General features: G+C 33.4%; 1 protein-coding gene across 3 annotated transcripts in view; it reads right to left on the reverse strand.

The window, feature by feature from the left end:
- Cad99C (cadherin 99C) overlaps positions 1–21976 on the reverse strand; it is a 186396-nt gene that overhangs the window by 145804 nt on the left and 18616 nt on the right. The window contains exon 1 of one of the 3 annotated variants that reach the window (XM_073093916.1): positions 7721–7738. The exons of the other annotated variants lie outside the window; for them this stretch is intronic. The gene's annotated coding sequence lies outside the window, so the exon portion shown is untranslated. Of the gene's footprint in view, positions 1–7720; positions 7739–21976 lie in introns of those variants that run through there. 3 annotated transcript variants of the gene reach the window in all.

A 21976-nucleotide genomic window follows, 5' to 3' on the forward strand; every position in this document is an offset into this window, starting at 1 on the left:
TCTTTAATTGTATCATGACTCAACATTTAATTCATAGGCCATGTTATCGAGAACGGAATTCACCCAAAATAAACATGAATCGATTTTACGTCGATAAATGTGGCGACACCCGTAATAGCGACCTAATCCAGTATGATAATATAAATGATAACCGTTAGAACCTTTCAGTTTATTATCTTTTATGTCTTACCACTTACACTTAGAACCCTATAATTTTCTTGATGCAATATCTCGAAATCGGTGTCTCAATCGATATATAATCGTGGGTAACTAACTACACATTAAACGTTGTTTTTTTCCTAGGTAGTCCTATATTCCTGTGGATATGGACGATGCTTATTTACTTCTGGCAAAAGCAGGCTCAATATTATCAGCTTTTATTTAATGAAAAAAACGAGGGCATTTAGCGTACTATTCGTAACATAGGAATGCTCGTGAAAAATTTTAACTGAAAAACACACATGTATGAGTGTTACCGCTCACTATGCTGTAAACAAAGAAACGTACAAAACAAAGTACTGTGAACGTAGAGAGACGTGTTGGAAAGCTTTCCCAGAGATGAACCTTCCTATTTAGATATTGCGGCCAACTACTTATCCTTCCATATCCGTGATGCCGTACATCACACATGTACGTACGTAAACACAGTATAGGTACCTACTGTGCTTTTAGAAGCCTTCACTACTCATGTAGCAGCTTAATTGAAAGTGATTCGTCAAATTTCCGACACAGGGTATATTTATACATGGGTGACCATTATTGGAAACTAACAATACCTTAGCATAACCATGCTCTCGAGGTGTGAATACATGTGAAAATAGCGACAATTAAAATGTAACAATGTTTAAACGTTAGATAGCTACAAACAAGTCCATTGGTAGAACTCTCCGATTTTTCCTTGATTAATGTGTATTTGTCTGATTAAACATTTTTGTTATCAATAAATCAAAACTGATTAAAACTCAGATAAGCCTTATCTAATGTTATGTTCCTATAGGAAACAAAGACTTTAGTTATAAGAAGATTTTAATGATACCGCATAAATACTCATTCATACATTAATTCCGAAGAGTTCATTGACGAATCCATGGTGAACCAAACGTTTGACCAGCTGTATTCACGCCCCAAATATGGCGTCGGATCTAAACTACTACAGAGGAAATGAGAGTTCACGGGCGGTGACCCAGCGTCAGGTACCGTGACGATTCCGATATTGCAATGCATTTTGACCATGAGAGAAATTTTGACTTCGACATAACATAGGACACTTAACGACGATACTTTGGGCACTTATTAAGCGTTATATTACCTTATGCTTACAAATCTATGTTTATTGTCTAATTCCTGATGATGGGGAACGGGAAAGTCTTTAAATATGAAGTAACATGAACTTAATCATAACATCTTATCTTATCATAATAATAACACCTCAAAAAGCAGTGTCTTCCCTATATACAATGTATGAAGCGTATAGCAATAATATTAGATAGCATTAAGGATTCTCCCATTCATTCAAAAATCCCCTTAGTAATAAATAATTAGACTATTTTTGACGCAGTGATACCCTAGTGGTTAAAATGTTTACCGTTGAGTTTCACTCACGCTACAGGATACGCATTTCATACTTTTATCATACCTCCCAGCGTTTACTCTAATAATAACATCTAATGTTATCATAATAATAACATCTCAAAAGAGCAGTGTCCATGATCTATACAATATAGTATGAAGAGTATAGCAATTAGATAGCCTTAAAGATTGTCTCCATTAAATAAAAAACTAAATAGGTACAAAACTGTATACTAATAATATATTATTATTAATAAGCATCAGCCCGTCCAACAAAACATAGGCTATAGTTTTAAATGCAATATAATAGTGCCAGGAAGTCTAACAAACGTGACAGACGGCCCTAAGAATGTTTACCGTTGAGTTTTACTCACGCTACAGGATACGCATTTCATACTTTTATCATACCTCCCAGCGTTTACTCTAATGATGCGGCAGTAGAGGAAACGAGTTAAGAAGTAATGAGGCTGATTAAATGCATCCGTAAAATACTAATGAGTGACTTATATGGCAGGTGTATTCAACTCTGTAACGTTTGTGTAAGGTTCAACGTCCAATGATATAGTTGATAGTTATAAAATAGTTAAGGAACATATTAATTGTACACTGCATTCTTCCCACGTACTTCTTCAATTTTTGAACATAGGTATAGAATTTCTTTCGCAAGTTTTTTTCCATGAAGGATGATCCTTGTATTGAAAGATGATTCTTACAATCAAAAAGTATTTTCTAAATAGTCTACGTCCTATAAAAGTATAACCCTCATTCGTACATGCACCTAATATATTATTTCCAGTAAAATTGTGCACAAATTGGTTCACTAATTTCCAAGATTTCCCCACAGATAGCGTACGAAGGTACTGACCGCAAGGACGCTTGCTTGGCCCAAACTTTAATTGATGTGACACCTATAAACCCAATAGTTCCAACGATCAAGACGAATCTGAAGTGACGTTTACTCGAAATTAAAACCAGAGTTTTTAGTAACTTACACTGGATTTTCGTGAAGTTTATAATAATAATTTTAGAAAATACTTAGCAGATAAAGTTTTAAAGTAGGTAGGTACGCACAATTAAAATTTTGACCAAAACGCGCGTGATATACCTACTTGTTAAGAAGTATCAATAAATGTAACTGTAATAAAGTAAACTATAATAATCTGCAATATTGAACCGATTTGCTATTTATTACCGATGTTATGACCGTAAAGTTACATAAACGTGTTCAAATAACTATTTTATTAGTTTGCACAATGTACGTGACAGATTGACGCAAATTACGTGCAATACGATCATACTGATGTTATAGTGTGCCGATCAAATTATATAAACTGCATATTAGTGGGAAATCGCACGCGCAGCTGTAAAATGATTCTTTACTGACAATGTAGTTAATTTAATAGGTATTTTAATAGTTTTCATAATTAACGTGAATGGTTACCAGTATTTGGTGCAATTAGCTTTTTTGACAAGACTTAGTAAGTAGCAGGCAGTGAGTGGTAAGACATGGCTTGTCTATGCATGAAATAATGTCTTCAATTATATAGAACAGGAATTTTGCCTGGCAAAGACCACCATAAGCGTTGCTCCTCTCTAAGACTGGGATATAACATATTCGAAGAAATGAATCTGTATTACCTGCTCAAACCAGAACACAACGCTAACTGCCGCTGTAGGCCTTAAATTAGTGTGACGGTGGTTTCGCCGCAGGCTAACTTTAGGGTTCTACCACCTTGAACATAATTTAAGATATGTGAACATAATTTAAGATATGTACATTAGGTATTATGTAATATATGCTAATGATTTTGTCAGCCACTCAGCGTACAGACATAACGGCGATACCAAAGACTTTTTGTTATAAAAAGTTAGCTTTCATTTTAGTCTAATGTTTTTATTAGACCTACTTTGACTAGTGATTGTTTCAAGGTTACAAGCATACAGAAATATGCTTTGTAACTATCTGTCACCAGTTGCTTATGTAACAAAGTAAAAGAAATCAGCTATTTATTTCTGCGACACTAACAATATAGACAGAAACAAAACATCATACTATAAAGAAAAAATAAAAATTTGTAATTAGATTAAACAATTCTGCTATACTTATTCGAATTTTATATCAATAAAGTACCATTTGGATTGCATAGTTTTTTAATAATTCGTAATAAGTTAGACGAAAAGTTCTGATGGATTTAAAAATGTCAGACTTTAATTTCAGCCAACAAGTTCATAAAAAGCTCCTCTAAATGTAATACGACAAGCGAAATAGCACGCATGAACTAGTTATAAATAATTCAAAGAATTTGCCGATACAGATCATACAATGTATAAGGGATCTAAGAGCTAAAAATGTCACAGATGTTATTACTATCATGACAAGAATACCAACACGCGCGCGATGCGACTATTAAGCGAAGATTATGTTACCAACAACGTTTTATATACGTGCAAATTTAGCTACGAAGTATAATATAATATCATTGAGGGAACGAATGTAAGGCTTAATTGTTCGAAAAGAGTTGGTCCTTAGATAGCAAATGTTAATAATGAGTCATATTGTTTTATTTACTTTTGCAACGGACGAATATATCAACATGAAAAAATGTCATATTTGCTATTATCAATATTTTTATTAAATAACTTTATTTGCTTTATATAAAGTTGGATATCCTTATGCAGATAATAATACACACTTAAGCCTAAGTATAATGTAAACCACATAAATAATAAATTAAATTATCACGATAATTTCTACCGTGGAAAAATTATAAAATTAAAAGAGAATTATAATTGAGTGCTACGAAATCCTCTGAGAAAACTGCAACGAATTATAGATGTATCGATATATACGTGGCGATAGAAGTGTCGCAGATGTTATCAGTATTCAGTCGCATAACAACGCGCGCGACGCGACTATTAAGCATCGTAATGTTAGGATTATGTTACGTCGGACGTATGTTCAATTTTAAGTAGCCGATGTCTAGGTCGTGTTATGAGATTACGTATCACGGTAGTAATAATGGATACTTAATGTAATACAGGGTTGGAAATCAAAATAAAAGTTACAGGCATTTGATTCTATATCACATAGCAGTCGACGTAGATAACATAGATGTTATCAAGATTCTGTCGCATAATAACACGCGTGTAGCGACTATAAAAAGTAAGCATCATAATATTAGGATTATGTTTCGCCTGACGTATTTGCAATTATAAGTAGCCGATGCGTAGATCGTGTTGAGATTACGTAGTTGTTGCTTAGTTAATAGGTTTTTGCAAATATTATTGAAATAAACAGCAAAAGGAATATTAATCGCAAATTTAATAATAATTAAATATTTTATCATACAAATATTTATTAAGATTCAAATATTTAGAGTGTAAGATGAGATATTAAAACAATATACAAATTTTATCAGTTTTTTATTCGTATTTGACAACCCTAAGTGTAGCGTGTGTAGTTTCGCTAATGTGGTGTGAAGTATAGTATAAAATGTAACGGTATATAAGCATTTGTATTCAGAATTATATTTTGAATCGTTTAGTGGTACCGCTCTTTGGCGCCAAGTTACTTTTTAGTCAACTGCCAGGACCATTATGAGTTTTTGAAACGGACAGATTGGTATGATAAGTTAGCATCCTTTGTTTGTTTGTACCGTTATCCCACTGATACATTCCCTTTTTGTTTTTTAATATAGAAGTAGCAAACGAGCATGCAGTCCACTTGATAGTTCGGGGCCTACGATGTATTACTATGTATCTACAATGTTACTACATTGTAGAGCTGTTTTACTATTGTCGCCCATACATTTCTATTGGACCAGTGGTTTATCCTGAAGCTGATCACAGACGCCTTATTACTCTTAAAAACCAAGATGGTAGCCTTATATGAAAGTCAGCCGGCATCTACATTCTCCCGTTCCAACGATATACTTACGGAACCTCCCCGGTCGAACCATTCTAGTTCTACCACTTTACAAACGTTGACAAAGTTATTTTAACATTTAACAGTAATAAAATTTATAACAGATATCGCATATAATAAATATCCAACCGCTATTATCATTAGACACATACTATGCGATTTGATTTAGTTTATCGACACAGTCGTAAATAATCTCTGTACCTTATCAATATGCGTTTTCCTTACGCACTGTGTCTATTATTTCACCATTTACAACTCAATGACTTGTGTCATAACCTAGTAATGTTGAAGACAGAACATTTTGTTATGCTGTGCAAGTTCTACAGCCCAAGTACATTTATACATATGTCATGAGTAAATTATTTGAAATTATAGAAAGCATTTTTTATCATACTGATGAAGCAAATGTTATGAAAAATGATGTTTTTAAGTAGTCACTGTCATGATGGGCGTCTGTGATGAACATAAAGAGACTGAAGCCTAATGGAAAAGTAGTCAACATATCACATTGACTAAGTGATGAGTTCAATACAAATATGAACAATCTGAAATTAATGGTGTCAGTAGTAAACGCTTAGAAATTGATATTAATTATTTATTGTGTATATCTACCTACTTTTTAAACCATCACATAAAAGAGGTACGCTGCTGTTATAACAAGAAATTAGTTCACGAAATTTTAATCAAAGTAAAACGCTTAAACCTCATCATACATGATAAACAAAATATAAACTACTTATGAAACAAACACATTAAATCAGCCTCATTACACCTGGAACACCAGAACTGAACCACATAGTCGCATAGCAACCACATTTTCTGCGCATTCCATACATAGATTCAGTCCCACAGGAATGTTGTGAGTTTCATTAATTGGTACTTTGCATACACCGAGACACCTCTTGAATGGATTTGCAGCGTTTCTTTAATTCATCGGCTGACTGCTACCGTTAGGGTGCCGTGTGTACCAATTACATGTTGACTGGAATGCATAATCATCTGTTTAAGGGTTGTGTTTGAGCGACAGCGAGCGATAGCTAGTTTAAGCCAACATATTTTTTTTCAAATTTATGTTCGTATTAGAAATTAATTATCACTTGCTAAACGGTGAAGGTAAAAATCGTGAGGAAACCTGCATTCTTGAGAGATTTATAAAAAAAAATCTCAAAGGTATGTAAAGTCTACCAATACGCACTTGGAGAGAGAGAGAGAGGTAATCTAATTGAAACGGCTAGTTCCGTTAGAGATGTCAATAGACAGGAATTACCAATAGGTCAGTACCATGGGTTAATACCATGTTAATTGTCGCCACATCATGATCTATTCAGTACATAAAAAGCAAATTGTCCCGGTAAAAAATAAACCATTCCAATATTTATTTTCATCTTGAAACTCAATGCAGCGCAGCTGTTTCCTGATCTAAGGTTACACGGGTTATAAGATATTCCAGCTTAAGCATCCACGCGTTTAACGTGTCCTTCAAATGATATTTATTTACGTGATGGGTATATTCCACCGCTTCTCGCTTCCTCGCTCACAATCAGACAAGTACTAAATTCTTTATTTACTATACACATTTATGTATTCACCAGACATGACGATGAGGTAATAGATTGAGTCATCGATTAAAGCTAAAAACTGCTTCAGAAAATATCATTTATAGAAATACTAAGAAAAAAATAAAAAGATTATCAAAAGTTAAATGTCATGAATAATGAGAGTTGAAAAGCTACTTATAGATTTGTATTTTATTTATGTATAATAACTTGCTGTATTGGTATTTTACACGTATTGAAGGTTGTCTTGCGGTACATGCAAACCACAATTTATATATATAGGAAAACATAATATAAGCCTTTATACCAAGAATCGGCTTTATCCGCTTTTTTCCTTTCGTGCAAACAATATTTAGTCATTTTATGTTCCCTTATTCAATTATTAATAGGAAAGGTACGTAATTATTTATAATAATATTACCAGCATACTGTGCTCCCAAGCAAATAATTCGTTTAACTAACTTTGAACAGATAATTAATTAATTTCAATTAACTTCACACCGGCTAGATCCGGCAACAAAAAATTAAAATTCAAAAATTTTCTTAGCAATGGTAATGCTGATTTCACGCACGAACGAACCCATTAAAAAGACTAATATTGGTTTTGTTGGTGTCAAAACATGGTGTCGTGGGAGAATTTTTTACAATAATATTATGGTCGATGACTTACGGTAGCTAGTTGTTAACTATTTACTAGTTACTTGTTCCGCGAAACTTTGGACAGGTTAAACCGGGTTCTCACTTACCTGGAAAGAAAAAAAAATGAAATAGGTAACAAAAGAATAAATACTTGTTGCGTGTACTTTCTGGACTCGTATCTTTTTTTTGTAATATAAACATAGGCTATTCGTCATTTTTGTGTCAAAGTACATAAATTCTAGTATTACTAAGTTACTTTGGTCTAATTACTGTTTATTGTCTTAATACAATAGTACAATTATACAAAACAATGAATGAAGTAGCTTTCGTATAGATTTTTGAAATTCCTCTGTATGTCACGGTGTCTTAACGGTAAATAAAATATTTACTTAGTTTTTTAACGTGTGTAAAGTCTACCAATTGGTACTTTGCCAGCGCGGTGGTCTACAGCACTCACCCCTCTCTGTGAGCGGAGACCCATGCCCAGCAGAGGCACAGTACCTAATGGTCGTTGTCGTATAAAGACTAATAGTCAATAAATTAAATGAAATATTTAATTCATTCACTAAATAGTAGAACAAACAAGTACCACAAAACAGAATTTATATAAAACTTAGTAAAACATTTAAATAATATCCTTCCTATAAAATACATCGCAATATCTTGAGCTAAGGCGACGGTTATTGACGTAGAATAAGACAAATGTGACAGCGAAGAATAATCAAACGCTAACCAACAGGAACTGGGAAGCTTTTAGAAAATCTCAAAATCATCCCATGTCCATCCACGTCATTCACGTATAATTGAAAGGATATTTCTTATGTAACTTGTCCTACATGACGAGACGACAGGAGACAGGCGTCACCTGTCCGTTATAATCATTTAGGGCTGTACCTGTGTAATATAAGTACCGTAGTATTATAGGTAAGTGTTACAGAGTGTAGATATTGCAGTAAAGTATTTACAGTTATACTTGTATGACAATTAAATAGAACTGAAAAATATTTGTCAAATTTATAAATTACGGTTTCAAAAGAAGTGAACATCAAATATATTCTAAATATAATATCTCATATGAAATGAGTTGTTTGCCTTTATCTTATATATAAAATTCCCGTGTCACAATGTTAGTTACCGTACTCCTCCGAAACGGCTTTACCGATTTTCACCTAATTTTATATGCATATTCAGTAGGTCTGATAATCGGCTACTATCTATTTTTCATACCCCCTAAGTGATAAGGGTTGTTCACCCTTAACATTTTTTTTATTTATATGGCAACAAACTTGTGCCGGGTCAGCTAGTGAAAAAATCATCAATATTTATAGATTTAATGCATACATTACAAAGATTGTTATTCTAATATACCGTACTGTGCGCAATTATTGACACTATTAAGTGAGAATTTTGGTTGGAATAGTACTAACATTGTTAACGCTGTTACTTTGAATAACTAAATAAACAGTACAATAACCTTAGAAGATCTGCGAAGTAGACGTATCATTAAGTGTTTCCGCAGAATTGTATTTTGTAGCAGCCATTAACTTCGTAGAAGACATTTCATCTCAGTCAAAATGTGTTTTTCTTGTCGTTGGTATGTCGTTCATGATTTCTCTGAACCTCAAATCAATCAAGTTCTAAAGATATCATTTTTATTATGTCATTAAAAACCAAATTAATTTGTTAATTTGTTACTGTTAACTCTTTGCGGTAAACTTTACATAAACCTTACATAATACGTAATATTTACAAAAATATTCCCAAAATACGTATATACCTACTATATTATTTCAGTACATTTAGTCGACAAATCAAGATTGCAATAAAGTATATAAGTTTTGTAACTGTTTACATTTCCAAGGAAATTTTCAATCATACCGTGAACACCGTTCTTAACAAAATCGGACCACACAACAGATTTATGCAACATTGCACGTGTCTGGGAACCTGTGATTAGTAACCCTTATGTAACATAAAGTATGGAGTGAAGATCCAAAATACAAATGAAAAACTAAAAATCTTACTAATGCTCTAATTGTCTTAACAAAACATAAATTATGATTTTTAGTATTAAAATGAAAGTTTTGCGGACAATTTTTATGGAAACATTATCTATTATATTGGTATTTTTTTAATATTTGGTAAGTAGTATAAATTAAATATAAATAAAATTTTGTGTAATAAATAATTAATTTCAATGTTTAGCTACATCATTTAGCAGACTACATAATTGTTAATCATTTGAAAGTCCAACATGCAGGCATGGAGTTAATCTATTTAAAATTATATTCCATCTTTTCAATTGAGTTTATCAAGTTGAATAACGTGGAATGGAGCGAAGTGATTACCTCTTCACAAATGCTACATTGTCGCAACGAGAGCGGATTGATATAATGCGATTTTCTATACATAAATATCTATAATTGGATATCTGAATAGCTAGCTAACTTAACGACTGGCTGTGTATTTCAATAGCTTATTAAATCCTATCAAAGGCTCTGCTCTTACAATAACATTACATTATATTTCTATAATAATTATACATTAGGAAGTGTTGTCACAATTTGCGCAAAAGCTCACAGTAGTTAAACCGCGCCGACATTCTTATAGTACCTAGTGTTGGCATGTAATGTACCTACTAGTTTTGTCTATGTGACAAGATTGGGTAAATAAAGCAGGCGTAATATATGGTTATAATTAAGTATTAGGCTTAACATGAGGTGGATTGGTAAGTTTCATTAGTACTTATTAGTAACATAACGTAACGTAACGTAACGATAGTAACGTCATAAGAAACAAGTTTCCCATTTATTAAATTTTTGACTTTAAATAATATCTGAGTTTTAAATATTTTGGTAAAAAAAAGTAAAAGATGCATCATTATATTAAATTAAAGTCAAATTCATAACAAAAGTCAAAATATCGTCATAAGAAACCAGTTTCCCACTAATTAACTAAAAACATTTTTGAATTTAAATAATATCTGAGTTTTAGATATTTTGGTAAAAAATAGTAAAAGATACATCATTATTTTAATCAAAGTCAAATTCATACAAAAAATGCACCTGTTTACAATTTGTATGGAATACCGCGTAAACCCTATGATAAGAGGCGTTCATATACTTACATAGGTAGGTTTACTCTTCTTACACATAACAGAACATTTATTCAAGAAATACGTAGATAATCATGGCAGTTCAACCTTTGGATTCTGACATATCGGCCACCTTTGCGTACATGCAAATATATTTTAATACACCCAAACAAACCTTGACAAATGAGAACCGTGACAGACGTTAAACGCATCGCTAATGTTATATGCACAGAAAATGATATACAATTTCTTGCTTACGAAACACCTTAGGATCCATAATTTGTAGGGACATTACCCGTCATTATGTTTATGCTACGAACTACGTAAATGGTGTTTAATGATATATTTAATAGACACATTGTAGCTGTTCGATCACATCATTGATTGTACAGTCACGAAATGTAAAGGTTTTCTGGAATTAAATTTTTGTTTTCAATCGATAACGTTCTTCATTTCTTCTCATTTGCATTTCATTGGGTTTTAATAAAAGATTTTTAATAGATAACGGCCATAGTATCCTTATCGTATCCCATTATTATACTAAGCAATATGGCACATGTGGTTAATTCTCTAATTTGATTTAATAGGTACCTATAAGTTTATTGAATATCATGATCTCGTTTTTTTCATCGTTATCATTTACTATTTTACCGTAATTTATGTTATTAACACATTGTCAGATCAGCATCATCAAGTGATCATTCACAATCATTGTCACTTTCTCATTTTTAACTTTCACCTCTGTTTTACCATTCCCTACTTTGTGCCGACATCTTAACAATAATAATTAATAACTGTGAATTACTTCGATATTATCTTTCTTAATGGTTGTGAAGATGCTTTATGGTTTCCTGTTTTATACCTTGTATAGTAATTATAATTTGATTTAAAATCCGCTTTTACAAAATTGTGTGAACATATAAATTTCACTACCTATGCTCCGCGGTCGGATAAAAATATTAAATTGCCATCGAAACCAAATAATAACACTAAAAATTGCAATGAGGTTACAAACAGCGAAATGACTACGTAGTCTACATACGGCCCACCTGTATCAACCAATTACTCACTTTTACTATCCCAAATGAGTCACAAGCACCATCTTTGTAAACAAAAACGTATTTTGCTTTCTCACGTACGATATATGTCATCGTATTTTCGCACGTAGAAGTAGCCTATTAGGGAAGATCCGTTAGATGCGTGGGAGATCTAAACAAAGCATCGTTTATATGAAATGTACGAAAGCGTCCGTTACTGTTAGCAAAGCAATGCAAATGAGCAGATTCGCGAAGTATTTTAACAACTATGACTATTTCCTTGGACATTGCTAAGGACACAATTAAACAAGGTTACTCTATTGAAAATGTTATCGACACAATTCATCTCATACTCGGAATAAAATACACTGAAAACCTCGTAAAAGATACATTTATATCTAGCTGTTCCCCGCGGTTTCATCCGCGTTCAAAATAAATCTAACAATATACATAATATAAAATATAAGTAGCCTAAGTTACTCTGTATTACATCAGGTACCTGCCAATAAAAGTCCCGTCAAAAGAGGTCCAGCCATTTCAGAGATAAGCCAAAACAAACAGACATACAAAAATGGTAAAAAATGTTATTTTGATGTATGTACCGTATGTATATCCATATGCATGTAGTAAAAAGCGGTTATTTCAATATTAAAAACAGACACTCCAATTTTATTTATATGTATAGATGTATAGATATAACTAAATAAATATAACTTTCAATGTTGCATACATTTTATTAATATATAGAATTAGGATATCTGCTAATATATGTGACAAGCAAAGAACGCTGGAAATTATTATATTTTAAGATTAAGTTGCAATTTAAGGTCGGTGTCGTGTAACTTAAGCAGATGCATTATAACTTGCCACATGACTTAGTACCGCAAAACCTCCAGCTGTCATCGCAATACGTATGTTGTCATGTTTTTGTTATTGCATACTTACCATATTGTTACAGAAAAAATCTGCTATTCTTTTTACCATAAAGAAAACTTTAATTAATTTTATTTAAACACTCTCTTACTTGTAATATACCTATTTCCTAACGATTATCAAAGTAAGTATATCACATTTAAACTAAAGATTTTATATTGACCAATATATTGTAATAATACGTCAAATTTAACGAAAATTCTAACTTATTGAATTCCCACCTTCGATCACTAATAAGAACATTCCCACATAGAAAAACAATATTCGATTTTATTTATAAAAGAAGAAGATTTTCAACACTAAATGTACATATCGAAACAATTAGATTGAAGCCTGCAAAAGCATCGCATTTAATTTGAGGGATCCGCGACGGGCATAGAACGGAACGCATCACGAAGCCCATTGTTCCGGTGCGGACATGATTGATGGCGCGGGATGCTATGCAAACGTGGGAGCGGGAGAATATGGAACATGTGAACTGCAGCCAGCATGGATAGAACGTTTGACGTTGAATGGACTTGCGGAAATTTAATATCAGAAATACGATTCTAAATTTCAATGTAAGGAGTTAACATATAAAGCTTAAACTTTAAAACTCCAAGTTAATTGGATAAGTCAACTAAAACAGTAATAGCATGATTTATCACACAATACTGTTCAAAGATTATCCTCCTCCTCCCAATTATCATAAATCGGATACACAGCTTAATCAGGTAATAACAGTCCCAAATAGTGAACCAACATCGAAATTCTCCGAAACTGTAATAAGGCAAGGACCTACACAGAAGAGATCACAAAAACAATCAATCCTAACAATCATAATACAAAACACCCACAGACCCTAATGACCACAATCGCAAACAGATGGGACCGGCTAAAAAGAGACCAAAAGGTTGTAGAAACTGGTTTTCGAGTCAGATGGCATTACGGAGTCCTACCCACATCCGGAGTAAGTGACGCATGCATATCACATTACGGCTCCTTTTGGGTTCCTCGTAAATGGGCTTAAATATCCTGTTGCAAACACTAACATCAAAGTAATTGTTTTTGAGAAATAAAAAAGAAATCATAAGACAGAGCAAGAAATTGTGTTACCTAGTCATAACAAAATGCAATAGCTATTATCTAATGAAAGCCTTAGTGAATTTCGGTCTCGGAATTTGTGATGAAATACCTAATTTCAAGTCTAATCATATTGCAGTATAGATAAATCTTGTAGCCAAATTGAAACATGATAAACCTGTAGGCTTCGTGTCTGTAGACAAGTTAACTAATTTACGCTAATTAGAACGAGGACAGGTCGTTGTTCAGTTTATGTTCACGAAGCGAAGCAGGAAACTTGTTTACAAAGGTAAAACACTTTACAAGATGTTACGAAACTAAATAAAAACATAAATTAGTCAGACTTTTAAGTTGCAGCTTCGGAATCTCTAAAGAATAATAAGATTATGATATATAATATATAATATAATAGCAAATTAATCATATAGGATACAAATACTATACACTCAAGACTCAATTTTCAAAATATTGACTTAATAGAATTTAGACATATTAATTTTAAGAACGCAAATGAAGTTAGTGGAATTTACAGCAAAGGTCCTTTGTTTTTAATAAGAAAAAACATGAGACAATCTGCTCTGATAGAGATATTAAGCTGATAATAAACTGGATCGAAGCCGAAAGGCTTGGAATTCCCACGCCTACAACGACTTTTTGTACACAAAAATTTGGGACGATTGCTCCGTAGCCGGCAGCGATCCCCGAGTCCGTAATAATAGGGTTAGAAACAATTATTTTGGAATTAATACTACGTGAACCAGTTAAGGTGTGGTTCGAGAAAGCTAAAACATTCCAAAATCTTCCACCTATATCATTAAGACATCGCAAAATCATGTCACGAGGCCATTATATTATTTTCATGCATATTATTGAGTAATGTATTCAAATTTTTGAAGAAAGCGTTATTGTAGTACATTTCTATAACAACCTAATTCAAATTTAGTTTAATTGGAAATTTAATATCGTATCGATATAAAGAAAAAAGCAAAACCACTTTGTAGCTTTAAAAAAAGCTTTGCAATATATCGTCTACCGAAGTCGACATCCACAAAAAAATGTAAAATATAATTCAACGGGCAAGCTTAATTCTGAAATAAAAGCAATACGATAGTATCAGTTTCAGAGACACGGTCACCTCTGCAGGCGATTGGCTGCGGCTTTTAACTCGTCTTTTAATTGACTCATGCAAATGAAGCCTCCAAGTTTAATTTGGTCGAAATGACCATCAGTGCACTGAAGGAGACTAATTGGCAATCTTTAAGGATTAATGTTATTGATTACTAAAATTATGTCATATTCTTAGTTAAATTAACATTAAACTATGTTGAGATAATGAATATCACTTAACCGCCGGAAAGTTTAAATTAATTATTAAATCCTAATATCGAACGTATTAGAGTGTAACAAAAATGAAAGTTAAACGCATAAAACACACGGTGAGTGGCATTTCCAACTGCTATTTGAATTCGAACCTAATTTAATTTCTGGCAGTGAGAAATGATTTATGAAGTACTTAAACTCCAGTCTGTCAAACTGCAAGATCTGTAGATACTGTTTATTTGCTCCATCCGGCACGTTATGCAAGATATCAACTAAAGCGAACCGTTAGCGGTGAATTGGCATATTCTGTTAGACATACAAACATTTACCATGTTGAGCCAACCTGTGACTGTGATGTATAGGGCTTTAGAATGTTGGGTGGGTAAAACGGATTGCTTGAGTTAGATTAAATCAGTTATGGGGCTTCTAATCATAAGATTTCTTATCGACGAAGAGAGGCATAAGACTACATTTAAATCAACGTGTTAATAGTGACTGGGCGAAAACATTGAAAGTGGTATTCTAATACACTAGGATATCTTATAAGTCATCCCATGTATGACAAGCTAAGATTCAAATAATCTACGTAATAGGGCGTCATAGTAACTTGTGACTCATGTGTCACATACAATTGTATTAGACTCTGTAAGAGGAAGAACGAATGTAAAGAATTATTTAACATTAAAAGGTAAGAAGAACCAGAATAATAATTTACATACAGCTCCGGCGTTCTCGTAATTCAGATATCTTCCGGAGCGATTGTTCAAATAAGAGCATTCGAAGCTATTTCCATGGTGAGAAATGCAATTCAAAGGCGTTGCACCGTAAATAGGATTAAGTTGTAAAACCATTATCGGTTGATCGATTACCCGCTCTGGTACCTTTGATAAACTCCGGTTGAAGCGCAGCGGTAATTCTTGAACAAAGGCCTATGAACTGGAAAAATTGATTTTTAACGGAGATTGACAAATAAGTTGATGAACCTGTCGATAATTAAGACATTAACGATATAATCGAAATATAACTGATTGCTTTTTAATTTTAAGATGGGAACGCTTTTTGACAGCTATCATAGACATTTATAATAGATAATCGAAGAATTATAAGTGAAGCTGAAGACTTAAAAAAAGTTTGAAACAAAAAGGTATATCAAGAATGAACAGCTGCGTATTATTGTTGTAACCATGACATTTAACTATGGAGTTCATTTCATTTTATAGAATCCAAAAAACGTACATCTGAATCAACAGCCACATAATCATTACTCACGCACTCACACGCTGACAAAATACATGAACGCACACTTACAAAACACCTCTCCAGGTCCATGGCGTAAAAAGTCAATATGACTGGCCTTATTTCGTGTACGTGTTGGTTTTGTAGTGCGTTTAGCAAACAAAAGACGATTGGCCGTTGTTCCGAGTTTCGGTGTAAAGAGACAGGGTTGCCATACTTATTCTGCTTAAATAGTGGCTGTCTTATAATAAAACTAAAATAATGTAACAAACCAAACCGGATGCAATTTTACTTCAATAAACAGATTTGGATCACGAGCCCTCGAACATTTTTTTCTATTGATTAATTGAAATGAACAGGTTGAAACTTCGTGATTAGCTTCATTTTGTCGACACCCTTTTTCTATACTAAAATTCTCGATAAAGGTAAATAGAGTAAAGAAATACCAAGTTTCCATTTGGTGATTGCCCAATTTTGATGAGTACTTAACAATTTTTTTTTTTTAATCGTGAGGTACTCTGATAGGAAAGCACATAAAACATATATCCTACTAAAAGCCCTACTAAATACCCGGAGGGCTCCTGGACTAATTAATATCTGAAACACATTCGACATTGGAACATTATTATTTATATACCTATTTTTGATCAGATTATGTTCTTCAACAAGATTTTGGAAAATCCGATAACCACGAAAATAACGAAACCCAAAACAATTTACGAAAAATATGCTACTACATACATAAAATAAACTGCTCTCAGCCCTAAGAGAAGCATGAGGTACGGGAGGAGGGCGAACATCCCGACACGGTGCACGGCTGTATTCAAAGAAGCCGCGGGATGCACCTTTTGTGGCAGGACGCAGGACGGGACCAAGGAAATTTATTTTGTCTTGCCTCCAACGAAACAGAAATGGTTCACAAAAAAGAAGATAACAACAACGCATCTGCCCACTATCATTAGATTGGCTTGATAAGATTAATTGTTTGAAAATGGAAAAAAGTATGTATGGCAATTCTGTATAAAAACTTGTTTACAAATATAGTGTCCTTATGTCAAATCAGTTCTAAGAACATTTTAAAGAGTTAGGACATCATGCAAATGAGATTGACAAAATAACTAAACTGTGAAGAAGCGTATGGCGTAATTTATAAAAGGTTGGGCGTACTTGTATTTACAGACGAAAGAGTTAAGTGTATTTGCCAAACGCTCGCTTAAATTTAATCTAAACAGCACTTGCGTGTTGTAGGCACAAGACGAATGTTTCGCATTGGTGTCGAATAACTTTCGACCTGTAATTTTCGACCTGTAATTTTCGACCTGTAATTTTCGACCCATATTTCGTACATTCTCTTTATAATAACGACTTTATTAACGATGTCGGGACTTGAGGATTGCTGTCATTGTCTTTTATCGATGACACGGAAAGCAGTACAATAAGAAGCTAAAGCACGCGACTATAACGTTTAGATGACCGCTATAAGGTTTATAGTGGCTTGTGGAGAAACCGTGTACTTTACGGTACATTCTGCACTTTGCTAGCTCTATAACCGCCAACTATCGCCTAAATCACCTCCGACACGAGCTTCAGTCGATAAGTTGCGCTCAAAGCATATTGTGGAATTATGTTTCTTGCTGTGTCTAATAACAATAAAGATAGTACCTGGCATCGAATCACGAAATAATTTCCGCAATACGTGCCCAGATAAGCAAAGTAAGTAGCGTTAAAGTACTAGATGCGACTAAGAAAATAGTACAAACGTGTTGGTATCTTTTGTAGTTGAATATGTAGCTAAGAAACGTCTTTATGTATTGCTCATTGTTCAGGTTGCGGCTATATGTCAGAGGACGGTAGAAACGATCTTAGCTCGCATCACTAAATGTCAAGATTGTGTGCTTGGATTTGATATATCAAAATTGGATATGCGCCTCGCGGTAAAGTAAATGGTTGTGAATATGCCAAGTGCCCATATTGTTTAATAAATAATAGGTTGATGTTATATAGAATATGACAAGAGGATATTAATTGATTTTGTATTGTAGAGAATAATAGGACTTCGATAGTGAATCGATTCAATAGTATTTATCATTAAGCTTAGAATTAATTGTGTTCACTGAAATTGTGGATCATTTTCACCAGACTGCCGAGGGTGATGTATCTCATTCTTTGGCAAGTCCTACAGCCCAAACACATTGACGGATTTTAACATTGAGGTGTCGTTGTTGGCCTATATTACGGGAGTGAACATAGGTTATTTTTAAGCAGTCAGGTTTTGTTTTTATAATTACATGCTTACATCTAGATACTACTACATTACGTGTTATGTGTTACCATGGCATCTTGGATATCATGGTAACACATAAAAGTGGCACAAAGTACATTTAAAACCACAATAGATCAAAAACTTCAATTTAAATGTTCCTTGCACTGAGACCGAACTCAAACCCTCTGTATTTCGGATAGCTATGGCAACCACTATGCGGATCTTCAACATAAGACAAAAACTGAGAACAAAAAATATTTATATAGCGCAGTCTATGCACCTGTCTCAGAGCCGAGTTGCCCGAGTGCCCGATGTTCACGACTAATGAACTGTAACGATCACCACGAGTTAATTCCATCGTCGTCCTGTCGCCACAATTGAGATGTTTCGAAAATAAATTAAAAAGTTGTCCGAACCGAAGACTCAGTTTATGGTCATACGGTTTCGATCAATTCTAACCGGGAGAAAAATGGTTTACGTATTACATACAAAAATTACCGCGACTATTAATATTTTTAACCAAAACCAAGACAAAATAAGGCTTAAAAATAGTCCACAAAATATCTAAAATCAAATGTTTTAAATTAAACTAATAACGTTGAATAAAATTCATGATCTTCGCTTACGAAAACAATTTTGTCATTGTCACTCATAATGAAATGCAAGATTATATTTCTTTAAATGACTCTACATCCATTCTTAGCAACTCTATCGACGATTCTCTCTTCGTATTTACCACTGAGGAACATCATTCTTAGAACCCGTTTATTGTTCCCAAATCAATTCAGTGAACTCTACATAATCATTTCCTACAATCGATACTCGCACCCGTTGATGTCTTTTGTACGGCAAATGCCACGAGACGACACCCAGCGCTTATCAGCGATTTAAAAGCGAACGACCTCTAACTTATGTATTAGATAGAGATACAATATTATTAGTGAACGAGCTTTCTCGTGCGACTCTACCTACGTCTTTTTATTTTTTCTAAACGTCGAACGCTTATATTTTTCCTTAAAGTTTTCATTCATTCAAATCGATTTGTCCCTACATAGAGATAAATATACAAACAACATAAAACCTACAAATTGTGATAAATTGCCCATAAAAGAATGCAATCAAAATTCTTAAAAACTTTTTACTTAACACTAAGAATAGATCCTCACATATCAATACCCATTTAAGGCGGCGATAAAAGCAATTAGAGACCTAATTAAACGTCTATAAACGCTAGCAATGTAGGTACTGAATCTCGGGTGCACGACGAACAATGAACTCGGAATGAAACAAAACAATATAAAAATCACACAATGACTATAAACCCAATTAAGGGAATGATGGTTTCGTCGTAGACATTTAATGAAAGCAGGTGATGATAATTACAAAGGTAATAGAAAATGACACGGATGTCATTGTACATTTTAAGGGAATTCTCCCCTTTAAAATTTACAATGAAGCTAAATTTGCTGCTTGCGTTAAAATCAGATACAAACTTACTAAAACGTTGAACGAAAACATTGTGAATACTTACATGCCTATTATGAGTCTAAAATTAGTATATAATCCCGCCTTGGGACATCGCCTTAAATTAGACTTAACTAGACTATAGTCCATAGCTAGGAAGACTATCTACTTAACCCTTCCTTTGAGATACTTGTGATCAGCAAGATTCAGTTCTCGATGACTCAAAATAACTTTTTCAATTACTGAATCCAAGCGTGACTAAACTATAGTCGATTTGCTAAAATCCCGTGAGGTCAGTTAGCACAATCATTTGGCGTGTACCTAATAACAATTTTAACCAAAGTCACTATAAATCTATAGTACCTATAACACTTAGACGTACAGTAAAGTAACGAGTGAGGCCAAGCAGCACACGACTCGAAGTTTAAATTGGCGTACCATCACAAAATCGTGCTTCCCATTGGAACACGGTCACAGTCAGGTTGACGTTCCAATCAAAACGCTGTAGACAAGGATAGAAATACACAAAAATACTAAGGTAAACAGAGACAGCACAACAGTCACAATGATGCGATTCAATTCATCACGACTCCCAGTGACAGTTCAGTTTACTTTTAAAACCGGGACCATAAATTGCTCCTCGGTTTATGTCCAATTAAAGGGATTCTAGTTTTTAATTGAGCTGTGCTAATGAAGCTTGGAAGAAGAATAAAAGAAACTTTACAGAAATATTTATCAGTTGATTGTATTGCTTTACTTTCCACATATTTACATTTTATTTTCTACATATATAGTACAACTACAAGTCATTTTATTAATAAACAACAACTACATAATAGCAAAATACATTTTAAAAACATCAATTACGAGAGACGAAATATATATATTGTAAAATTGTTATTAAATTAATAAGCGAAATAATTTAATTGGTAGATATTAAATATTTAGAAGTCGAACAATCGCAAATATTCTGTTCCTCTACTTTATGTCATATCTATTAATATAAGATTTTATGACCCTACCGTATATAAATTAAATGCACTGAGTAAAGGATTTGTAACAGCTTAGTCTAGAGATTGCAAATCGAAGTTTAAATAGAACTTAAATTATTATGACTATATATCATTCCTGACACAAGGAGCAAGCTATAAAGATGCAAACTTCGAAGCTGCCTCAGGATATGAAAATACCGCGGAATGTGTAACGAGTTTATTTAGATGTCGGAATTTATTTCCTATACAAAGGTAACTATAAAACTGTATAGTTAATGTTGGTTAAAATCTATACGAATGTGTACCACCTTATATGCTTAAAATATAAAAATACGGACTCGAATACCGTACTTTACCCTTACTGTGAGTTTTTACGTCTTGACAAATATGACTGTTTTGGTATTTGTTTACGTATTTGCCCATTCAAATTGCAATCAGGGCCCTTAGCGGATTGTATTAGAACTATAGTGTCAGTAACGTTACATTAAATGTCTAAATTAACAAAATGGCGCTTTATGTTTTGTCTCTTTTTTGCGAACATGTGAGGCAGACAAACAGACTTGAACACTTACTTATTGTTACGTTTACTCAGTCTACTAAGCAAACGGAACAGAATAATGGATTGAGTAAACGTAACGTAAAATTGTGGGATGTTTTGAAAACTTATGGTAAGTAAGGGTACTGTTGTGTTGTATAAACGATCAAATAGTATAGACTGAAGATACATTCAAATTTAAATTTCGTGTTCAAATCACGAACGTATTTTGGCGTTATTTAGTTTTTAGCGTTTAGTTTTTGACGTTTAAGTCAGCAGAACATCAAATCTTATGCTGATTCGCAAAGCAGAGTAGTCACAAATGGATAGTTCATATTACATTGTACTAAC

This window comes from Epargyreus clarus, unplaced genomic scaffold (genome assembly GCF_041222505.1).
Source record: "Epargyreus clarus isolate Ecla_fem2 unplaced genomic scaffold, WU_Ecla_fem_2.2 ptg000005l, whole genome shotgun sequence".
NCBI classification, from domain to species: Eukaryota; Metazoa; Arthropoda; class Insecta; order Lepidoptera; family Hesperiidae; genus Epargyreus; species Epargyreus clarus.